Source organism: Sarcophilus harrisii, chromosome 2 (assembly GCF_902635505.1).
Source record: "Sarcophilus harrisii chromosome 2, mSarHar1.11, whole genome shotgun sequence".
Taxonomy (NCBI): Eukaryota; Metazoa; Chordata; class Mammalia; order Dasyuromorphia; family Dasyuridae; genus Sarcophilus; species Sarcophilus harrisii.
In genome coordinates, this window is record NC_045427.1 from 175,685,298 (window position 1) to 175,708,049 (window position 22,752).

At 32.9% G+C, this 22,752-nt stretch overlaps 1 pseudogene; it reads right to left on the reverse strand.

Annotated features, from left to right (window-relative positions):
• Window positions 1-2,042: 2,042 nt before the first annotated feature.
• The window catches only part of LOC100916260, an 88,903-nt pseudogene continuing 68,193 nt past the window's right edge, over window positions 2,043-22,752 (reverse strand).

Here is a 22,752-nt window from a genome sequence, read left to right on the forward strand (position 1 = left end):
TAAATTTTCTGAAATTCTCTTCATCTCCTTAACTCATTTCATATTTCTTTTTTGGTTCATTTTATGTAGAAATGTAGAAAGAGGTTGACATCCCCTACTCATATATTTGCAGCTCTCTTAACATTTGGATTAGAAATTTGGGTGCTATGCTAATTGGTGCATACAAGTTCAATACTGATATTACTTCATATATAGTGATGTTTAACAAGATGTTTCTCTTTAATTAGATCTATTTTTGCTTTTGCTTGCTCTGAGATCAGAATAGCTACCTCTTTATTTTTTTTACTTCACCTGAAGCATAATAGATTCTGATCCAGTCTTTTACCTTCACTCTGTATGCATTACTCTGCTTTAATGAATTTTTTATAAGTAATATATTGCAGGATTCTACCTCTTAATCCAGTATGTTATCTGATACCCAAGTTCAATTCTTATCTCCAATATTAACTAGCTATGTGATCAAAGGTAACTCAACCTTTCTGGATTTCAATTTCTTATTGCATAAAATAGCTGGCCTCTAATATTCCATGATACTCTTCACCTATTGTCCTATGATTGTAGTGATTAGAGTTCTCAAAAATGACATAGTTGTAAGACAAAATATTTGGAGAAAGTAACCTTAGTTCTGCCTCTTACTACTTTTGTGACTTCGGACAATTCAGTAAACTGTTCCCCAATCATATTAAATTGCATATAAAATGAAAAGCTTTGAGAAAAGAAGAAATTCTCAAACTGTAGTCTAGAGAGTCCTGGAGATACCCGAATCACTTGAAGGGAGTCAGGAAGACCAAACTCTTTTTATAATAATTTTAAATGCTTTAATTTCTAATGTACTTGTTTCAATAGATATGAGTCCCTTTAAGAACTGAACCAATAGAAGCAGCTAGTAGGAGGAGTGAATAGAACACCAGCTCTGAAGTCAGCAAGACCTGAGTTCAAATCTGACCTCAGACACTTAACAATTCCTAGCTGTGTGACCCTAGACAAGTCACTTAACCCCAATTGCTTCAGAAAGAAAAAAAGAAATGTGCCAATAAACAATAGCTTATTAGTGTTCTAATTATTTTTTTTAGAAATGTAAAGGATTAATGAGAAGAAATTTCAATAATCAACAGACTAGAAGATGTATAAAGTTTGTTTCATATTTAAATTCATAATCCTAAGATTCTGGAATTTTTTTTTAGAGAAATGTTTTCAGAGAGTCAAAGTGTTATTTTAGTGAAAAAATTATTGCCTTTAGAGTCAGAAGGTATGAAGTAGAATTTTGGCTTTGCAACTCACTGTTGTCTGTGAATACTTGGAAGTTAAATATCACATTTTAAGCAAATCATTAGAAAATTTTCCATAAATATTAGAAAGTGAAGGTAAATATAGAGCAGGAGAATCTAGAAGAAATTGAAACTCAACTTCAACTAATCTGGGGAATTTGTGATCAAACAATATAATTTTGTTATTGTTGTTGTTTCTTTGTTTGTTTTTTTTTTTTTAACCCATAACCCATAACCATGTCAATTGGCTTTTTTTATTTGGAGGTAATGGGGGTGTGGGCTTAACAATGAGAAGGGGCAGCAGGAGCCACTGGAGAGCTCTGGACAAGTCCACTGCCCCAAATAAAAAACAAAACCAACTAAATGGGGAAGCGAGAGGCTGGGACAGAGCCTGGGGAGAGGGGGCAAAGCTGAAAGGGGAAGCAGTGAAGAGAATTTGCATGTGCTGGGCAGCTGCCAGGTGGCAGCATGGTGGGGGATGGAAGTCTGTGTTCTCTCTCTTTCTCTTTCTTTCTCTCTCTCTCTCTCTCTCCCTCTCTCTCTCTCTCTCTCTATATATATATATATATATATATATATGTATATATATATATACATATATATATATATATATATATGTGTGTGTGTGTGTGTGTGTGTATGTATGTATGTACATGTATATGTATAAATATAGAGACAAGGTGGGGGTCTCTTCAGTCCCCTTCTCTGTTCTGTCTGTGGTCCCAGCTTCTCTTTGCATAGAAAATGGGGGAGGGACAGAGGCTCCCCAAGTCATCATTGAATTGTGATAAGACCCATGTTCATCAGCTTCTATATCTTCTGGGTGATTACAGGGTTCTTTAAGTGCTTGCTGAGCTCCTGTGGGTCCTTCTGCGTCTGCTACAGGATCAACCTATGGCTGGGTCACTCATCATCTGCTGCACCTCGGGATCAGCCATGGCTCACTGCTTTATGTCCTTGGGATTGTCCTGATGGTTGTACTTGCTTATCACACAGCACTGGTAGCTGTTGGTCATCTTTTGCTAGAAGTCCATTGCCTTTGTGTAGTCCTTCATGGCTTTGAGAGCAGCTGCTTTTTGAAGATCAGCTTTGGCTGGATGCATTCTTCTCAGTCCTTGAGCACCAACTGGAACTCCAGAAGCTTGGTGTAACAAACTGTGTGTTTACTGTACAGTTTTGTGTTATGAACCAGAACTCTGTGCTTGAAACAAGAATTCTTACAAGGTGCTAACTAAGTGCAATTGATGAGACAATGGTTATCTGGTTTAGCATGTTGATTAATAGTTTTCCAAATTCATTTTTGATTGATTTAATCTTACAACAAATAATGGTTCCCTAGTGATGTAATGATTGGTTTATACTCAGTATACTGTAAATGATCTAATTATAATAGAGCATTTAAGTTAAGACAAACTCAGTCAGGGTCAGACTCGGAGAAGACAGAGGACTGGAGGCAGGAACTCAAGCTCCCCAAGCCAAGGAGAGAAATTCACTCCATCTTATGCCACCATGGCAAGGAGACGATAAAGTATTTGGACTTTAACACCTGGCCATTCTTGTGGTGATTACTCTGCTGAAACAAAGGCTGCTTAAGAGATCTCCAGATACAGTTTGGCTCCTTGGGGTTCCTCTTGATGGCTTCTGTGTAATGCTTCATGGCCTGAGGGTAGTTTCTTTTTGGAAACACTCATTGCCTCTGCTCTTCTCCTCCAAGGTCAGGTATGGGTTGATTTAAACCAGCCTCTCCTGCTTCTTTAGGATTTTCTCAGCCTGCTAGCATTTCTTGAGGACATCTGAGGTCCTGTGCTGGGTTAGGGACTTGTTATAGAAGTTGATGGTTTCCTTGTATTTTTCCTCTTTGAAGTAAGAGTTGCCAATTTGGGCATAAACTTTTGCAATCTGCTGATAGTCCTCAATTCTCTCTTCCCAGCTCCATGGCTTCCTTACAGAGTTCTCTGCACTTATTGTAGTCTCCTTGTTCAAAGTACACGGCTACCTGATTGGTAAGGTAGGTTACCACATGTTTATGGGGTCAAAGTCCCTGACGTGGTCATAATGTTTCAAGGAATTGGCAAAGCCCCTCTTCTTGTAGGCACCATTTCCTCCCTCTTGTTCTTTCAGAACTTGCTTCTTGTTCTCAGGAAGATCTTCCTCCATGCGTTCCAGCTTGATTTCCTTCTTGGGGGGAGGAGAAAAGGGGAACACCACCTCCTCTTCTTCATCCATGCTGCTCAGATGCACACCAAAGACTACACTCAGTATGGTCATAACATGGGCGTCCTTCAATTTCCTGCTCCATGGTCTGGGCTGGAGCTGAGAATTAGCTCCGAATCAATCAGCCCCCAAGCAAATGACAGAGAACAAATATTTTAATATGCTAAATGAAAAAAAAATCACAAGTCAAAGAAAAGCACTACTAAAAATTCAAGACTATGTTGTAGGTAAATAAGTTAAGATATAAAATATGAAAAAAAGCAATAGCTGTATTAAGATTCACATCCTGAAGTCACATCAAAGCAATCAATCAAAATGCCTGCTATTTGTGAAGAAACAGCAAAATGTTCTGGATCTCTGAACAAAAAAAGTGGAAGTGTTGCTCCTCTCATAAGGCAGATAAATTCGATTTATCTATATACATAATGTAATTTCAGAAGTCAGAAATGAGAGAAGTAATAAGAATAAGTAATAAGAAAAGGAAGTAATAGCATTTAAGGTGAGCATTACAAGGAACTAGAGATTTCAAATATGCTAATAAGCAATGATTTTATTATAGGTATTAAAGACAGCTTGTGCAAATGCAGAGAAAAGTACTTTAATATTATATATGAGGAATTAGTTGACTGGTTACTTACTTTAGAGTATATAAAATGAAACAATGTATAATACTCCAGGAAAAGTGAAAGAAGACAATAATACAGCATTTAAATATTAAAGACATTTAAATTTTCTCCTAGTTTTGTTAGAAGACTTTTGAATAGGGAGATGATATAATCAGAATTGTTATAAAACACATATTTGTCAGTTGTATAATGGAGAAATCGAAGAGAGGAGAGACCTGGAATTATGAGATCAGCTAGTAGAACACTATGATAAGCCAGGAGAGAATTGATAATGACATCAAGTGGTGGCTCTGTGAGTGGAGTCTAGGAAACAAAATGATTGCTGAGCCTAATCATTGAAGAAAAAAGAGGCAAAAAGACACACTTTGAGAAATTTCTTCAAAAGAATCTAAAAGTTTCTTTGGTTATGAGTTACGTGATTTGATTATATAGATACCAAATAAAGAATGATAAAGTTAAATAAATATAGCTACTGAGAAAAAAATAAGCATTTAAATGAATATTTTCCTGATTCTGTGATGCAAAGATCATCTTTGTTATTTTATCTTCTATTTACTCTCACTTTTTAGGACCACTAAATGATAAAAAGTCCATCATTGAGTAAATTTCAAAAGAGGCTAAAATATTTATTTGGAGAAAAGGAGGAAACAGTTGAATAAATATTATGTAGATGAAAATACAGATTTCTTCATGATTGAAACACTATTTGGAGAGAATGGAATGTATAACAAAAATTTCAAAAGAGAAGGAAGGAATGATAATGGTTATATTTCTGCCCAATCATGTTTAAAAGGAGAATTGTTGTCATTGCTGTTAGTTTTATCTCTGCACTCTTCCTTGTTGGCTTTTGGATATGCAGAAAAGAGATAAAGAGAAGAAATTAAGGATAAGGGAAAGATTCCTTTGGAAAGATTAGTTGAAGAAGGCAAGAATCATGTTTTATTCATAAAAGGAAATAGAAGTTTTCCTGAGTTAGAAGTGGTGATAAAATGGAATACATTTTATTCAATGATCAGCATGAGTATTGCTGGCAACATTGTACTTTAGACAGTTTCTAGTATCTCAGTGATGAAGGAATTTAGCATATGTACACTGAGGAAATTTAGATGCATAAAGCTTAAAAATGAATAAGTTGCAATTCAATTCTTTCCTGGATTTAGAGATCTTTCCATCATACTACCCTCCATTTTTCTTAAATTATTCTTTATGTAAACTAAATTATAACATTGTAAATTTGGAATGATTAGTCTGGAAAGTAATTTGGAACTATATTCAAAAAGTTACTAGATATTGCCTTTCATTTAATCCCAGAATAACACTACTCGGTCTATAACCACAATAGATGAAGAGACAAAAAAGAATCAATTTTACACATAGGGGTAGAGATGCAGACATAGAGGTAGATCTATACACACACATACATACATACACACATAAACTGAAAGAGATAGTGAGATAGAGAGATAGAAAGAGAGGAAGAGAGAGACAGAGAGACAGAGAGGGGGGGGGAGGGAGAGAACTAGTTATGCTTTGTTCTGTTAGCAACTCTTTTATAGTATTAATGAACTAATAAACTAAAAATGAAAAAAAAATTGAGGAATGACTAGACAAATTAGGAAATGTTATTTTAACAGTATTATTTTGCTAAAAGCAATGATGGAAGAAGTGGTTTTAGGTATAACTGGTGTGAATTAATATAGAGAGAAATTTGTAAAATTAGGACAGCAATTTAAATCATAATATCAAAATTGCAAAAATAAACAAAAAGATCTAAAAATTTGTTCAACCCAATGTACAATTATCATACCAGATCATTTATTAAGACAGCAATCAATGTCTTGTAAAGAGATATTAGACTAATATGCTTAATGGAACATGTATTTTAGACAGGCCATTTTGGAATTTTTTTGCTTCAATATGCTTATTTGTTTCCAGTATTTTTTTTTTTCTATTTTCCTCGAGTTTTTTCCTTTTTTTTTTTTTTGGTGGAGAGTGAGAGGAAGAAAAATGAATTCTTAATGATTTAAAAAAACACAACAACTTAAAACAAGACTGAAAACATAATGATCACTCAATCAAGTGCATTGTAAAAAAATATATTTTGACGAAATCTACGATTGATCATTTAGATTTGCAATTATTGTTTCTGAGTTCTTCCACTATTTAATTAAATTTTAATGGAATAAAATAAAACTACAAGTGGCATTATATCTAAATATGGTTAAATAGAATCAAAGTAGCTATGACATATTAGAAGAGCTTGTTTTACTTAAACAGTTTTCTTGTTTCTACTATCTGACACAAATATATCCATCTTCCCTCCTTGCTCAATTGAATTAAACTTTGCTTGGTATTTGTCATAGTGTATGTGTGTATGTGTATGTGGGGAGGTGTTTACCCATATTCATCCTAATTAAAATTGTGCTCTACAATAAATGCCACCACATCAAACTTTTGTTGTAATGAGTTTCAAATATAACATTCCAATTTTTTTAAAAAAAGACCTCAGTCAATAATCTCTCTGTCTTCTATACTCTAGGACAATTCTCTCTGGGTATTCTTCAAGAAACTATCTCATAGAATATTATTGTTAGTAAGAAATGACCAACAGGATGATTTCAGAAAGGCCTGGAAAGACTTACATGAACTGATGTTGAGTGAAATGAGCAGGACCAGGAGATCATTATATACTTAAACAACAATACTATTTGATGATCAATTCTGATGGACCTGGCCATCTTCAGCAATGAGATGAACCAAATCAGTTCCAATGGAGCAGTAATGAACTGAACCAGCTACATCCAGCGAAAGAACTCTGGGAGATGACTAAGAACCATTACATAGAATTTTCAATCCCTATATTTTTGTCCACCTGCATTTTTGATTTCCTTCACAAGCTAATTGTACACTATTTCAGAGTCTGGTTCTTTTTATATACCAAAATAACGGTTTGAGCATGTATACTTATTTTGTATTTAATTTATACTTTAACATATTTAATATGTATTGGTCATCCTGCCATCTAGAGGAGGGGGTGGGGGGAAGGAGGGGAAAAATTAGAACAAAGGGTTTGGCAATTGTCAATGCTGTAAAATTACCTGTGCATATAACCTCTAAATAAAAAAAGCTATTAATAAAAAAAAAACATTAAAAAAGAAACTATCTCATAGCTGTTGCACCTTTGACCCATAAGTGACCCTTAGACAAAATTGAAATTAGTTTTGTCTTTTCATTATCTCCTTTTCACGTACTATTTCTTTTTGTATATTTTTATTAAATTTTTTTCACTGAGACTATTTAAAAATCAATTATTATACCTAGTTTTCCCAAGAAGAATAATTATAAGTTCCTGATTCTAATGAAAGTAGTATTCCTTACATAAAGATATATACATCTTTGAAATGCTCATTTTTATTTAGTGGCAGTTATTTAACATGGTTTCTTTATTATAACAAGTCAGTCTTTTCTTGGATGCTATTGTGGAACTAAAGTTCTTTGAAGAAGTTAATTATCTGGCATTTTTGAAAATATTTTCTTTGACTCCATAATTTATAACTTGTTAAAAAGCTTTGTTTTCCTTTTACTTCCCCTTACCTTTGAAGACAAAAGAGCCTCAAGTTAACCAGCTGATCTTTCAAGGATAGAGATTTTGGTTTATAGAAACATTAAGCATTTATCTATTTTTTTTTTACTTTTCTTACTATTTTTATTATGTTTTTGCATTTTTGTATTCTCTCAGCTATTTTCACTGTCTAAGCAACTACAATTTTACTACAGTTTTTAATTTATTATAAACTATTAATTCTGTGTGTCTTTTCAAATCTTTCTTTAAAAGGCAAAGTGAGAGCTTTCAGTTAGGATTTAAATTGTTCTCAATAAATATTCCTTTTATTATATCACTGAGCTTCTGATCTATACCAATGTTAATTTGTTCATTGGTTTGTTATATGTTCTGATTTTTCACTTCTGGGAAACTAATGATTTTAATACGAGATTTGTTCTCTTTCTCTGTAGATGTTATCTTTTTATTTACTCTAAATATTTCCTTATAATATTAGAGACCCTCTTTGTTTTTACCAATTTATTAAAAAATTCTTCTGATTCATCAGAAGGATTTCTTTTTAAGACTTTATTTCATTTATTCTCCCATTTTTCCTTGCTTTAGAGCATTTTTCAATTTTTGAGATGAAGGGGAAATTGGTTTATACATCAAAACTTACTCTGCAATCTTACCAGAAGTCAATAAAAGCATATATTTTAGGAGGAGGGAATCTTTCAAAAATTTGAAAGATCATGTGATGATAGAACCTACAAAGGTTTCATGATAAAAGGATCATGATAACATTTTAAATAAAGATTTATAAAATTCACAGAAATAATAGTTTCATTTCTGTTAAACAATTATATTCTCAATGCAAGGGTAAAATCATGACCCTTGTCTGTATGTGTGTGTGTGTGTGTGTGTGTGTGTGTGTGTGTGTGTGAGAGAGAGAGAGAGAGAAAGAGAGACAGAGAGACACAGAGAGAGGTATATATAGAAGAGAGGAGGGGGCCAAATTAGTTTAGTCATACAACTTTAAATAATTTCACCTGGCTTCTACCAGTGCTAAAATGAAACGTAACACGCTTGATCCTTCTTAGAGAGGCAGTAATGATTCCTTGTCAAGTAGATGCTCAATCAGTAAACTATAAACATCTGGTGGTGCATAACCATACCCCTCATTTGAAATTATAGTATCATTTTATTCTATTTTTGGCCAAATTTCCACATGCTCACAAAATTTTGACTATAAAAATATCTTGATTTGCTTTCAAAATGCCTTAATAAAATTGGGGAGAATGTGGTTATGGTTTAAAATGTGTATAATGGTTATGCATCACCAGCTGTTTACCATTATGTGATTGAAGGCCTGACAAGATATTGTCTTTGACTCTTTGCCTGAATAAGATGTAAACTCTCTTTAGACAGGTATGATCCATTGCTAGAAATTTATATTAAAATGATTGAGGTTGTCAAGAACTTATTTGAAATTATAATTATATATTATATAATTATAAATTATAATTATGTATTTGCTGGGCCCTTGCTAAAAAGAAAATGAACTGTATGAAGCATATGTGATGAGGTCATTAAAAAACATACCTGCAAATAAACATTGAAAACCATTAGCACTTGAATCTAATGCTTGAGGATTGTTGTATTTATTCATTCAGTTGTATCTGAATCTTTGTGACTTTGTAACTTCATGGATAATTACACATCAGGCTCTTTTATCCTTAACTATCTCTCAAAGTCTTTCCAAGCTCATGTTCCTTCCTACCATAATACCATCTATCCCTCTAATTCTCTTCTGTTCCTTCTCTTTTTGTTTTCAATCTTTCCCATCACCAAGGCCTTTTCCAATGCATCTTTTCCTTTCATTTATCATCAAAGATTTTAAGTTTTCAATTCAGTATTTTTCCTTCCAATGAATAACATCAAATAATTTATTATGTATTAACTGATGTGAAATCCTTGCTTTCCAAATTACTCTCAAAAGTAGAAATATCACCACTTAAACATGTTAATTCTTCTTTTTCTGATGACAAGGAATTGAAAATTTAAGGGATGCTCATCAATTGGGAAATGGCTGAATAAGATGTGGTATTTGAATGTAATGGAATATTATTATTTTTTAAGAAATGATGAGCAGATTAATTTTAGAAAAAAGCCTGGAAAGATATGCATGAACTGATGTTGAGGAACCAGAACATGGTACACAGTAACAAGATTATGTGATGATCAACTATCATAAATTTACCTCTTTTCAGTATTACTGATCCAAGATAAATTGAATAGACTGCAGATGGAAAATATCATCAGTATCCAGAAAAAGAACTATGGAGAATGAATGTGGATCAAAGCATACTATTTTCACTTTTTGTTTGCTTCTTTTTTCTCTCACACAGTTTTTCCCTTTTGTTCTGATTTTGCTCTGATCCTTTTACAGTATGGAAATATGTTGAAAATAGTTGTCCATGGGTGACATAGCCAAGATGGCAGAGAGGAGACATGTCTTTTTTTGAGTTCTCTCAGATTTCCCTCAAATTAACAGCAAATCAAGCCTCTGAACTGGTTTTGGAGTGACAGAGCCCCCAAATATTTGGAATGTAACAAATTTCTAGTAGAAGATAATTTGGAAGATATTCAGAAAAGGTCTGTTTCAATCAGGCATGGAGGGAGGTAAGTTAAGTACAGGCAGTGCAGAGACCTAAGGCAGTGTGGTTTCCTCCATGCTGGGGAATCTACTGGCAGGAATCTACAATGTTACTGGCTACTCTGTGCTGGTTGCAAGCCAGTAGATCAGTACATTAGGTGTAAGACATCCAACACAAATGCAAAAGGTAAATAGTGAACCCCTAAACTCCTGAATATCATGAGACCTGGCCACACTCACCCAAAACCAGATGTTAGTCAGCACTAACCTAGCACAGCCACTGTTGCCTGTAGAAGAAGTTTGGACAATCTCCCCTTTGCCTTAAAAGCAGACCTCAATCTTTTAAAAAATGAACAAAAAAGCAAAAAGGACTCTGACCAGAGCTAGTTTTTATGGAGTAAGAGAAGAACATATTTCAAACAATGAGGACACTAAAAGCAGATCATCTCCAGATGAAGCCCCCAAAGGATAATATGAATTGGTTTCCATCTCACAAGGCTCTCTTCAAAGAATTCAAAAAAGTATCCTAAAAGAGAGTTAGAAGAAAAATGGGGAAAGGAAATGACAACTTTGCTAGGGGATTTGGGGAAAGAAATACAGAAATTATCTGAAGAAAACTTACAAAATAGATTGAGTGAAATGGAAAAAGCATATAACTGCTTACAAATTAAATTTGAAAAAATGGAAATAGAAAATAAATCTTTTTTATTATTATAACTTTTTATTGACAGTACATATGCATGGGTAATTTTCTACAACATTATCCCTTGCACTCACTTGTGTTCTGACTTTTGTCTTCCCTCCTTCCATCCCCTCCCCTAGATGGCAGGCAGTTTTATGCATGTTAAATATGTCGTAGTATATCCTAGATACAATGTATGTGTGCAGATGTGAACAGTTCTCTTGTTGCACAGGAAGAATTGGATTCAGAAGGTTAAAAATAACCTGGGAAGAAAAACAAAAATGAAAACAGCTCATACTCATTTCCCAGTGTTCCTTCTCTGGGTGTAGCAGATTCTGTCAATCATTGATCAATTGGAACTGAATTAGATCTTCTCTTTATTGAAGATATCCACTTCCATCAGAATACATCCTCATACAGTATTGTTGTTGAAGTATATAATGATTGCCTGGTTCTGCTCATTTCACTCAGCATCAGTTCATATAAGTCTTTCCAAGCCTCTCTGTATTCATCCTGCTGGTCATTTCTTACAGAACAATAATATTCCATAACATTCGTATACCACAATGTACCCAAAACCATTTTCCATTTGATGGGCATCCATTCATTTTCCAGTTTCTAACTACTATAAAAAGGGCTGCCACAAACATTTTGGCAAATGCAGGTCCCTTTCCCTTCTTTATATCTCTTTGGGATATAAGACCAGTACTAACACTGCAGCATCAAAGGGTATGCACAGTTTGATAACTTTTTGAGCATAGTTCCAAACTGCTCTCCAGAATGGTTGGATTTATCCACAACTCCACCAACAATGCATCAGTGTCCCAGTTTTCCCACATCCCCTCCAACATTCATCATTATTTTTTCCTGTCATTTTAGCCAATCTGTCAGATGTATAATGGTGTCTCAGAGTTGTCTTAATTTGCATTTCTCTAATCAATAGTGATTTGGAACTCTCTTTCATATGAATGGAAATGGTTTCAATTTCATCATCTGAAAATTGTCTGTTCATATCCTTTGACCATTTATCAATTGGAGAATGGCTTGATTTCTTATAAATTAGAGTCAATTCTCTATATATTTGAGAAATTAGACCTTTATCAGAACCTTTAACTGTAAAACTATTATCTGAGTTTGTTGCTTACTTCTAATCTTGTTTTCATTAGTTTTGTTTGTACAAAGGCTTTTAACTTGATATAATCAATTTTTTTTTATTTTGTGATCAATAATAATCTCTAATTTTTCTTTGGTCACAAATTCCTTCCTCCTTCACAAGTCTGAGAGAAAAACTATCCTATGTCCCTCTAATTTATTTATAATTTCATTCTTCATGCCTAAATCATGGACTCATTTTGATCTTATCTTGGTGTACGGTGTTAAGTGTGGGTCCATGCCTAATTTTTGCTATACTAATTTCCAGTTTTCCCAGCAGTTTTTGCAAATAATGAATTCTTATCCCCAAATTTGGGATCTTTCAGTTTGTCAAACACTAGATTGCTATAGTTATTGACTATTTTGTCCTGTGAATCTAACCTATTCCGCTGATCAACTAATCTATTTCTTAGTCAATATCAAATGGTTTTGGTGACTGCTGCTTTATAATATAGAAAACAACTCTTTTGAAAAAAAAAATTCCATGGAACAAAACATTCAATTGGCCAAAGGCAAAAGGAATTTAAAAAGGCAACTGAAGAAAATATTTCACTAAAAATTAAAACTGAACAAATGGAAACCTTTGCATAATAATTACTTCTAATACTAAATATTTTGAAAAATAAACCAAAAAAAGGTTCTACCAAATTCATTTGTGACATAAATATGGTACTGATAACAAAACTAGGATGAATAAGAAGAGAGAAAGAAAACGCTAGACCAGTTTCCGAAATGAATATTGATGCAAAAAATTGAACAAAAGAGTTGTGAGTAGATTACAGTACCATATCATGATCATGCACAAAAGCAGGTAAAATTCATATCAGAAATGTAATAGGGAAACTATCAAGGTAATTGACCAAATCAACAACAAATACAACAAAAATCAAATGATTATCTCAGTAGATATAGAAAAACCTTTTTCATAAAGTATAATAGTCCTGTTAAAACAATAGAGAGCATATGGGCAAATGGAGCTTTCCTTAAAATCAGTAATATATATTTAACACCATTAGCAAGCATTTTCTAAAAAGGGAAAAGGATACCATTAGAATGAGGAGAGATTTAAGAATGTCTATTATCATGTCTATTAGCCACTATGTTAATATAAATTCTAGGTATAACAATTAGAAACAAAAAAAGAAAATAAGTGAATTAGAATAGGAAATGAGGAAACAAAATAATCATCCATGCAAATGATATGATGGAATACTTAGAAAATCCTAGAAATTACTAAATAAATAGTTGAAATGATTAGGAAATTCAGGAACATTACAAGTTATAAAATAAGCCCACATAAATCATCATCACATCTACATTTTAAAAAATCCAACAGAAAGAACATGAAAGAGAAATTCTATTTAAAATAACTATATATCATATAAAATACTTGAGAGTGTACTTGCTGAGACAATTCCAGGAACTATGTGAAAACAATTATAACACATTTCACATAAATAAAGTCAAAGCTAAACAATTAGAAACATGTTAATTGTTTATGGGTAGGCTGTGCAATATAATAAAAATAATAATTTTAACTAAATTAATTTTCTTATTCAGTGCCAAACCAATTAAACTACTAAAATATTTTATAGAACTAGAATAAGTAGTAGTAAAATTTATTTGAAAGAAGCAAAGTTCAAGAATATCAACAGAATTAATTAAAAAATGAAGGGAGGTGTCTTAGCAGTACTAGATCTCAAATGATTACAAAGCAGTATTCATCAAAATAATCTGGCACTGGCTAAGAAATAGGGCGGTGAGAAGTAGAATTCATTAGACGAACAATGTACAGAAGTAAATGATCATATTAATGTAGTATTGGATAAGCCCAAAGACCCATGTTTTGCAGGCAAAACTCACTATTTGACAGAAATTTATGGGAAAACTGGAAAGCAGTTTTTCAAAATCCAGGTAGAGACCAACGTCTCATATCATATACTGAGATACAACCAAAATGGGTATGTGCTTCAGACATAAATTGTCATGTAAGATAATTTGAAGTGCATGGAATATAATGCCTGTCACATTTATGGAAGAATTTATGACAAAACAAGAGTTAGAGACTATTATGAAAGGCAAAATAAATAATAATGAGTAAGTTCACAAAGTTTGTACAAATACAATGCAAATAAGATTAGAAGTAAAAAAAAAAGCAAAAAAGATTAGAAGAAAAAAATACTATAATTTTCTCAAAAGTCTCATTTTTCAAATATATAGAGAACTCAATTTAATCTGTAAGAATATTAATCATTCTTCAATTGAAAAATCAAAGCTATCCTTAGTGATATGAAAAATTAGAGAAATGCAAATTAAAACAATGCTAAGGTAACATGTCAGACTATCAGTTAGATGTATAAGAAAAGGAAAAAGACCAGTGTTGGAAGGAATGTCTAAAAATTGGGTCATTAAATATGCTGTTGGAGAAATTGTGAAATGATCCAACCAGCAATTTGGAACTATCCCCCAAAGAGTATAGAAAGCCTGTTTACCCTTTGATGCTGTAATACCACTATTAAATTGTTCCAAAGAGATAAAGGGGAAAAGACCTATCCATAGAATCATACTTGTAGCAATTCTTTTGTGGCAGTAAACAATTGGAAATTGAAAAGATATCCTTCAACTGAGAAATGACTTAAAAATTTGTTATGTGATTGTGATTGAATATTCTTGTGATATAAGAAATAATGAGCAAAAGGTTTCAGAAAACTCTTCAAAGATTTATATGAGCTAATGCAAAATGAAGTGAAAAGAACCAGGAAAGAATTACACCTAAAAGTGTGATGGAAACATGCTTCATTGGAATATTTGGGAGTGCTATAATAGTTTACTGAGTCTTCTTAGATAAAAAGGAACCTTTTAAAATAAAGCGGCATAATCGATCCCAGTGGGAATGGTTAGAGAAAGGCTTACCATCAGTACAATTTTATAAGAATCTAGTGCTCCCTTGAAGAAAATGGGTTTAATTGGAGGTTCAACATAACATTTATTCTGATTGTCTCCGAATTATCATATAATATATGATGATTAACTGTGTATGATTTGGCTGTTTTTGGAAATGCAATAATAATCTGAAACAATTCCGAAGAACATGAGGAAAAATCCTGTTGACTTTAAGAAGCAGATAAGTAGGTGAATGCTGGTCCTGAAGTCAGGAAGACTCAACTTCATGAATTCAAATTCAGCCTCAGATACATACTTGCTATATGATTGTCATCAAATTATTGAACCATTTGCCTGAGTTTCTTTATGTGTAAAATGAGCTGAAGGAAATGGTGAATCACTCCATTATGTTTGCCAAGAAAACTACAAACGGTAACATGAACTGAAATAATTGAACAACAACAATACTTCCAGAGAAAGAACTTAAGGAGTCTGAAGCACATTATTATTATTATTATTTTGATAAGGCAATTGGGGTTAAGTGACTTACCCAGGGTCACACAGCTAGGAAGTGTTAAGTGTCTGAGGACAGATTTGAATTCAGGTTCTCCTGAGTTCAAAACTGGTCCTCTAACTACTGTATTACCTCGGTATTTCCAAAAGCATATTATTTTTAAATTATATTTTTCTTGTTTTTTTTTAAAGGGGAGAATTTGGATTGCTGTTTCCTTTTGCAACATTTTTAACATGCATTTATGTTTTGCATAACATATAGAGGCTATAACAAATTGCTTTCTTAGGGAGAGGCAAAAGAAGACAGAGAAAGAGAATATGAATCTGAAAAATTTTAAAAATGCTAAAATTGTTTACACATACTTCAAAAATGTACATTTTTAAAATACAGATCCAATTGTTATCACTGAACTACAGAAAGGGGCTTGATGCAAAGTGCCTTCATCATACAAAAGCATAGGTAGACTGTAGAACATCTGTTACTGGGTCATTTTGTATTACCCTAGAAATCACAAATCTTAATTATATAACATATAATTTAATATAATATGTGAGTTAAATTATAATTATGCCATCCCAGTGTTTTAGAACAAAGAGTTCTGTTTTGAGAGAATGAGATTCTAGTTTTTGTTATAAATTTTGAACAAATCATTTAATGTCTATGAATCTCAGCCTTTTTCTTTCTTTGTAAAATGAGGATTGGAGTGGAACATATGAAGCTTTATGTCCCCTGAATTTTTTTTATATTAACAAGATGATTGTCTTTATATTACATGTGTTATGTAAACTTCCAGTTTTTTTTTTTTTTTATATTCACATGACCACTAGAGGTCTCTTCTATCTCTGACATTTTCTGTTAGCAAAACTTAGATTTGCATCCTGGCACTGTTACTACTTCTTGATCAGAAGCAAGTTACAAACCCATTGTAGGTTTTGTTTCACCAATCTCTAAAATGGAAAAATACCACTTATATGATTATCCACTCGAATAATTTGTTAGTAAAAACACTATATATGCATTAAAGGGACAGATAGATCTAAATTATTACATTTTATTAATAGCTAATAATAACCAATGGAAAGGAGATTCAACACTCACATTCTGGTCATATTCCTTGTGGTTTATCCCTTATCCAAAATCTTCATGTAGTGCTTGCTTTTATCAATCATCCTTGTACTTTAAGTAATAAGAACCTAGATGTCAGACTTATTAATAACATCAACAACAACAACAAAAGTATCATATGTCACCATGACTGGTCTTTTATTATGCATGTCCAGAATGCATTAAAATTAGAGTAATAGTAACATTTAATCTTGTAGAACAAACAGTAATAATTCAATTCAATAATCATTTATCATGATTTGGATAATATGAAAAAAGGGAGAACGGGGGAAGAGAGAATGAAATTTGACAGCTCTTCTTACCACTGAAAATTGTATGCAGAAACGTAATTAAAATATTGATATAAAACATAAAAATGTGCTGTAAACATGCTTCATTGGAACATTTGAGAGTGCTACATTAGCCTACTGAATCATCTTAGATAGAAAGGAACCTTTTAGTATAAAATACCATAATTGATCCCAGTGGGAATAGTTAGAGAAAGACCTACCAGCAGTACAACTTTATAATGGTCTAGTGCTCCTTTGAAGAAAATGAATTTAATTGGAGGTTCAACATTACACTGGTAGATGGATACCATTTGGTTTAAATTCTGATTGTGTTCAAATACAGCAACTTTTACAAAGATGGTATATTTTAAGAAATGTGTAATCTAAGCCTATAAAACCAAACATGTCAAATTGTCAAAGAATTGTCAAATTATTACTTAAAATTTCTTTTTAAAAATTGTGTTTACAAGAAGAAAAAAAGAGCATGAAGAAGAGGTGATATAGGAGGAGAAGAAGAGAAAAAGACATAGAAAAACAGAGATTTAAATATATGCCTAAATTGTAAACTCAGAGCAAAATTTTAGAATGAGGACAGGGAACAAATGGGATATAATTGAATTTAGCCTTCTCAAAGCAGGAGAATATAATTAACAGAGTCAAGACTAAGATTCAAATCAGAAATAATAAACCAAAATAAAATTTATTGTCACAAAATATTGGACCTTGTAAAGACCTAAGAGCTAACACAAAACATTTCTTTCACAAATGAAAAAATGAGATCCAAATAGAGAAAATATATATTTTTCTAGGTTATGTGGCTAGTTAGAAGCAGTGATGGGAAAGCATGATAATATGGGGAATCAATCAAACTGGAGAAAGAACATTTCATTTAATAAACAAAATATCAGAAAGTGTGCTTTTTGAACATCCCAGTGTTCCTGGAATTATTTCCCACCTATTAGGTCACATATAAAAATAGAGAAAGGAGCCAACTTCTTTTAAATAATGACTATAAACAATTTTAGAGCATCAGAACACCTTTCTGGCCAAAGGAAATTTAGAAGCTCTGCAGAAAATGTCTGTGACACCAGGATGAGAATTCAGCATTTAGTCCTAGTGCAGGGTGCCCTATGCATCCCCAACCCCAGCTCCAAACCCAGGTCAGGCTTGACTTCTGAATAAGTGATGATATTGCTGGCTTCTAGACCTCTGAGCCCAGAGACACCAAAGAGGACCTGAAAGATCAGCACAAAAGGTCTGTGGAATCAGAGTGGTGCCCCAAGGCACAATTCCAGTGCAAATCCAACTTTGGCCCCAGCTACCACCCAGACCCCACTGTCAATGAGATGGTGTAGAGGTCTGGAACGCTGAAAAGGTGTACTTGATTCTAAAGACAGCAGAATGATTGTGCTAAGTACCTCCTCAATGTGAGATAATGATTCTATAAGCATACTTAGATGATAAGATGATGTAATGACTCTCCTCACATCGGTGCTTGCTGAATGTGTTGTGGTGAGATAATTGTAGGCAAGGATTAGAGGGCTGAGAGAGAGTGTCAGAGTCTCTCTGCTGCAGCACACTGAGGAGAGAAGACTTCAAGTTCCAGACTCCAGAGTCCAGCATTCATCTTTGATGAGTCGCATGGCAGTTTGCCTGCCTCCTTCACTTCTCCTCCTAAAGACGAAGGAATTTGACTTATCCTGACTCTGATTGATCCTGAGGCCCTCCAGAGAGCTAGCCCAGACATAAGATGGGATCTCTGAATCAGCAGTGGGGTACTGGAGGCTTCTGGACCTCTCAGCTCAATCAGTGGAGGGAGGACTCAGAAGGTCAGTGGAGAGGATCTGTGCAATGAGTTGGTAGTCTGGTGTGCAGTCACAGTGCAACCTCAATCAGAGCATTCCCAACTCCAGCCAGCACACTAGAACTTATAGCTACAATAGAGCTAGGACACACCTAACAGCTCCAGGATGGAAAAGAGTGCTTATGGTCACATTCTTAGAAACATTTCTGAAAACAGCTGCACAAAATCCCTGAATCTTGAGACAGTTCATCTTGTACCCTGAAAAGAGCCCTACTTTAACAAAGAGTGAAAAGTTGAATAAGAGTAAGAAAATGAGCAGAAAACAAAACAAAAAAAAAAGTTTCTGACCACTGAAAGTTATTATGGTGACAAGGAGGATCAAACACACACTCAGAAGATGATTACAAAGTTAAACCTTCCATATACAAAGACTCCAAGAAAAATAAGAATTAGAATCAGGCCATGGAAGAGCTCAAAAGGGATTTTGAAAATCAAGTAAGAGAGATAGAGGAAAAATTAGGGAAAAAATTGAGAGAAGTGCAAAAGGAAATAATGGAGAAGAATGCCTTAAAAAGCAAAAATGGCAAATTGTGAAAGAAGGTAAAAAGCTCATTGAGGAAAATAATTATGTAAAAAAAATTAAATTGAGCTAATGGAAGATAATTATGAGAAATCAAAATGCAATAAAACAAAAGCTTCCAAAATGAAAAAAAAATAGAAAAAATTGAAATATGTCTTTGACAAAAAATCTGACCTGGAAAATATATTCAGGAGAGAAAATTTTAAAATTTTTATCTACCTGAAAGCCATGATCAGAGAGAGAGAGAGATAGAGAGAGAGAGAGAGAGAGAGACAGAGAGAGAGAGAAAGAGACACAGAGAGAGAGAGAGAGAGACAGACAGACAGACAGACAGAGACAGACAGAGAGAGACAGAGATAGACTAGGGATCATTTTTCAAGAAATTATTAAGGAAAACTGTCCTGATATTCAAGAACAAGAGTGTGAAGTAGAAATTAAAAGAGTTGATCAATCACTTCTTAAAAGAGATTCCAAAATAAAAAATCCCAGAAATATTATAGCCAAATTCTGGAACTCCCAGGTAAAGGAGAAAATTTTGTGAGCCTCCAGAAAGAAACAATTCATGTAAAGTGGAGCCACCATTAGGATAACATGAGATTTAGCAGCTACTACATTAATTATAGGGCTTAGAATATGATATTTTGAAGAGAAATAGGGCTAGAATTGCAACCAAGAATCACTTACCCAACAAAACAGTATGAATTCTTCAAAGGAAAAGGTACTCATTCAATGAAACAGAGGATTTACAAGCATTCATGATTTAAAAGACCAAAGCTAAATGGAAAATTTGATTTTCAAATATAGGACTCTGGAGAATCATAAAGAGGTAACCAAAAAAGTTATATCATAAGGAATTAATAATATTTTATCTATTTACATTCTTACATGTGAGGATGATATTTATAACTCATTAGAATGTTCTCATTATTATGACAATGAAAAGGAGTATATATAAATAAAGGGCACAGGCATGAGTTGAATATGAAGTAATAGTATCTCTTTTAAAAATATTTTTTAAATTTATTTAAAATTAAAGGGTGAGAAAAAATGCACTGGGAAAAGGGGAAAGGTAAAAGTAGAATGATGCAAATTATCTGCCTTTAAAAAGAGGCAAGAAAAAATATTTTATAACTTACTTACACACAACAGAATTGGCTCAAATAGGAAATAACATACATACTCAATAGGGGTATAGAATTTATCTTACCCTGCAGGAAAACAGGAGGAGTATGGGATATGGAAAGCAGAGAAGGGTGATAAGAGAAAGGGCATATTTGTACAGGGAGTGGTCAGTAACAAAACACTTTTGAGGAGGTTCAGGGTAAAAAAAGAGAAAATAAATGAGGAGGAAATAAAATTAGCAATAGTAATTATATAAAAAAAAAATTGAAGCAAGTTCCTCTGATGGGATATTATTGTTCTCTGGGAAATGACAAGCTGGGTGCTCTCAGGAAAAACAAAAACAAAAATAAAAAACAAACCTGGAAAATTTACAAAGTGAAATATACTGTATACAAAGTAATAGCAATGTTCTGGAATGACCAGCTGTAAATGACTTTGTTATTCTCAGTAGTATAATCATCCACAACTACACTGAAGGACTTATAATGGAAAATTCTATCCATATGCAGAGAAGGAATATAGATCAAAGCATTCTCTATTTCTCTATTTTTATTTTTAGCTTTGTTTTTCTTGAGGGTTTTTTGTTTTCATTAGGTTGGAAGATCTATTTTTGTTTCTTTAGGCAATTAGGGTTAAATGACTTGCCTGATCACACAGCTAGGAAGTGTTAAATGTCTGAGAACAGATTTGAACTCCTGTCCTCCTGACTTCAGGGCTGGTGGTCTATCCACTGTGCCACCTAGCTGCCCCCTAAGATTTACGTTTTCTTTCACAAATTGACTTTTATGGAAATGTTTTATATAACTTCATATGTGGTTTTTTAATTGTGGGTGGAGATAAGAAAGGGAAACTAGAACTCAAAAATATCAACAACAAATGTAAAAAATGTTTTGAATATAATTGAGGAAAATATTAAATAGACAAGCTAATTAAATGAAATTTTAAAATATTGAAAGGCATTATGGTGAAAGGAAATGTCAAAAAAAAAAAAAACTCAGAAGAGGACAACACTTTCAAAATGCCTACATGTGCAGCCACAAAAGAGAATATGAATTAGTTTCATACCCCCAAAACATGAATTAGTTTCAAGCTTTTGGAAGCCCTGGATTTAAAAAGTTAAAAAAAATATGAGAGGTAGAAGAAAAATTGATGAAAGAAATGAATTTATACAGGAAAATTATGGGGGAAAGTCAATAGCTTGCAAAAGCAAACACAAAATTTCATTGAAAAAAATAGCAATTTCTTAAAAAACTGAATTGGCAACCAGCAACCATTATATGTAATGGGGATAAGGTAGAAGCATTCCTAATAAGATTAGAAGAGAAACAAAGTTGCCCATTATCACTACTATTATTCAATACTGTATTACAAATATTATCTTTAGAAATAAAAGAAGAAAAAGAAATTGAAGAAACTCAGAGTAGGTAATGAGAAAACAAAACCAACATTCCTTGCCAATGATATAATGGTATATTTAGAGAATCAACCAAAAGTAGTAGAAATAATTAACAACTTTACCAAAATTGTAGAATATAAAATAAATCCACATAAATCATTGACATTACTATATATCACCAACCAAATATAGCAACAAGAGATAGAAAAATACTACTTAAATAAGTTAATAATACAAAATATTTTGGGGTCTACCTGCCAAGACAATGTCAGGAACTATGTGAATACAATAACAAAACACATTTCAAATAAATAAAGTTAGATCTAAACAATTGGAATATCAAATGCTCATAGACAGGCTGATAATTCTACCTAAATTAATGTATTTATTTAGTGCCATAACAATCATCTGCCAAGAAATCACTTTATAGAGCTAGAAAAAAATAATAACAAAATCCATTTGGAAGAGCAAAAAGTAAAAAAAAAAAAAAAAAAAATCAAAAGAATTTCTGGGAAAAAGTATAAATAAAGTGCCCTAGCTATACCAAACATAAAACTATAGTATAAATCAGGTGTTACCAAACCATTTGGTACTGTCTGAAAAACAGACTAGTGGATCAGTGGAATAGGTGATCTTATGCTAATATGCTAATCTTAGCATAGGCTTTTCACCATGTTAGAAATTTGCTTGACCAATAAATCTTAAAATCATAAGCTTTACTTGACTCAGGTCAAGTGTTGCCTTCTCTTCAAAGATATTCATGATTTCTTAAAATATTAATGTTCTCTCTGTCCCCTCAAATTATTTCACACTAATAGGTATGTGCATAGATATTTTATATCCCTTTTAAATTTTAAATCACTCTTAGGAAGCAACTATTTCCTATTTGTTTGTTTTGTTTTTTAAATCTTTGCATCCTG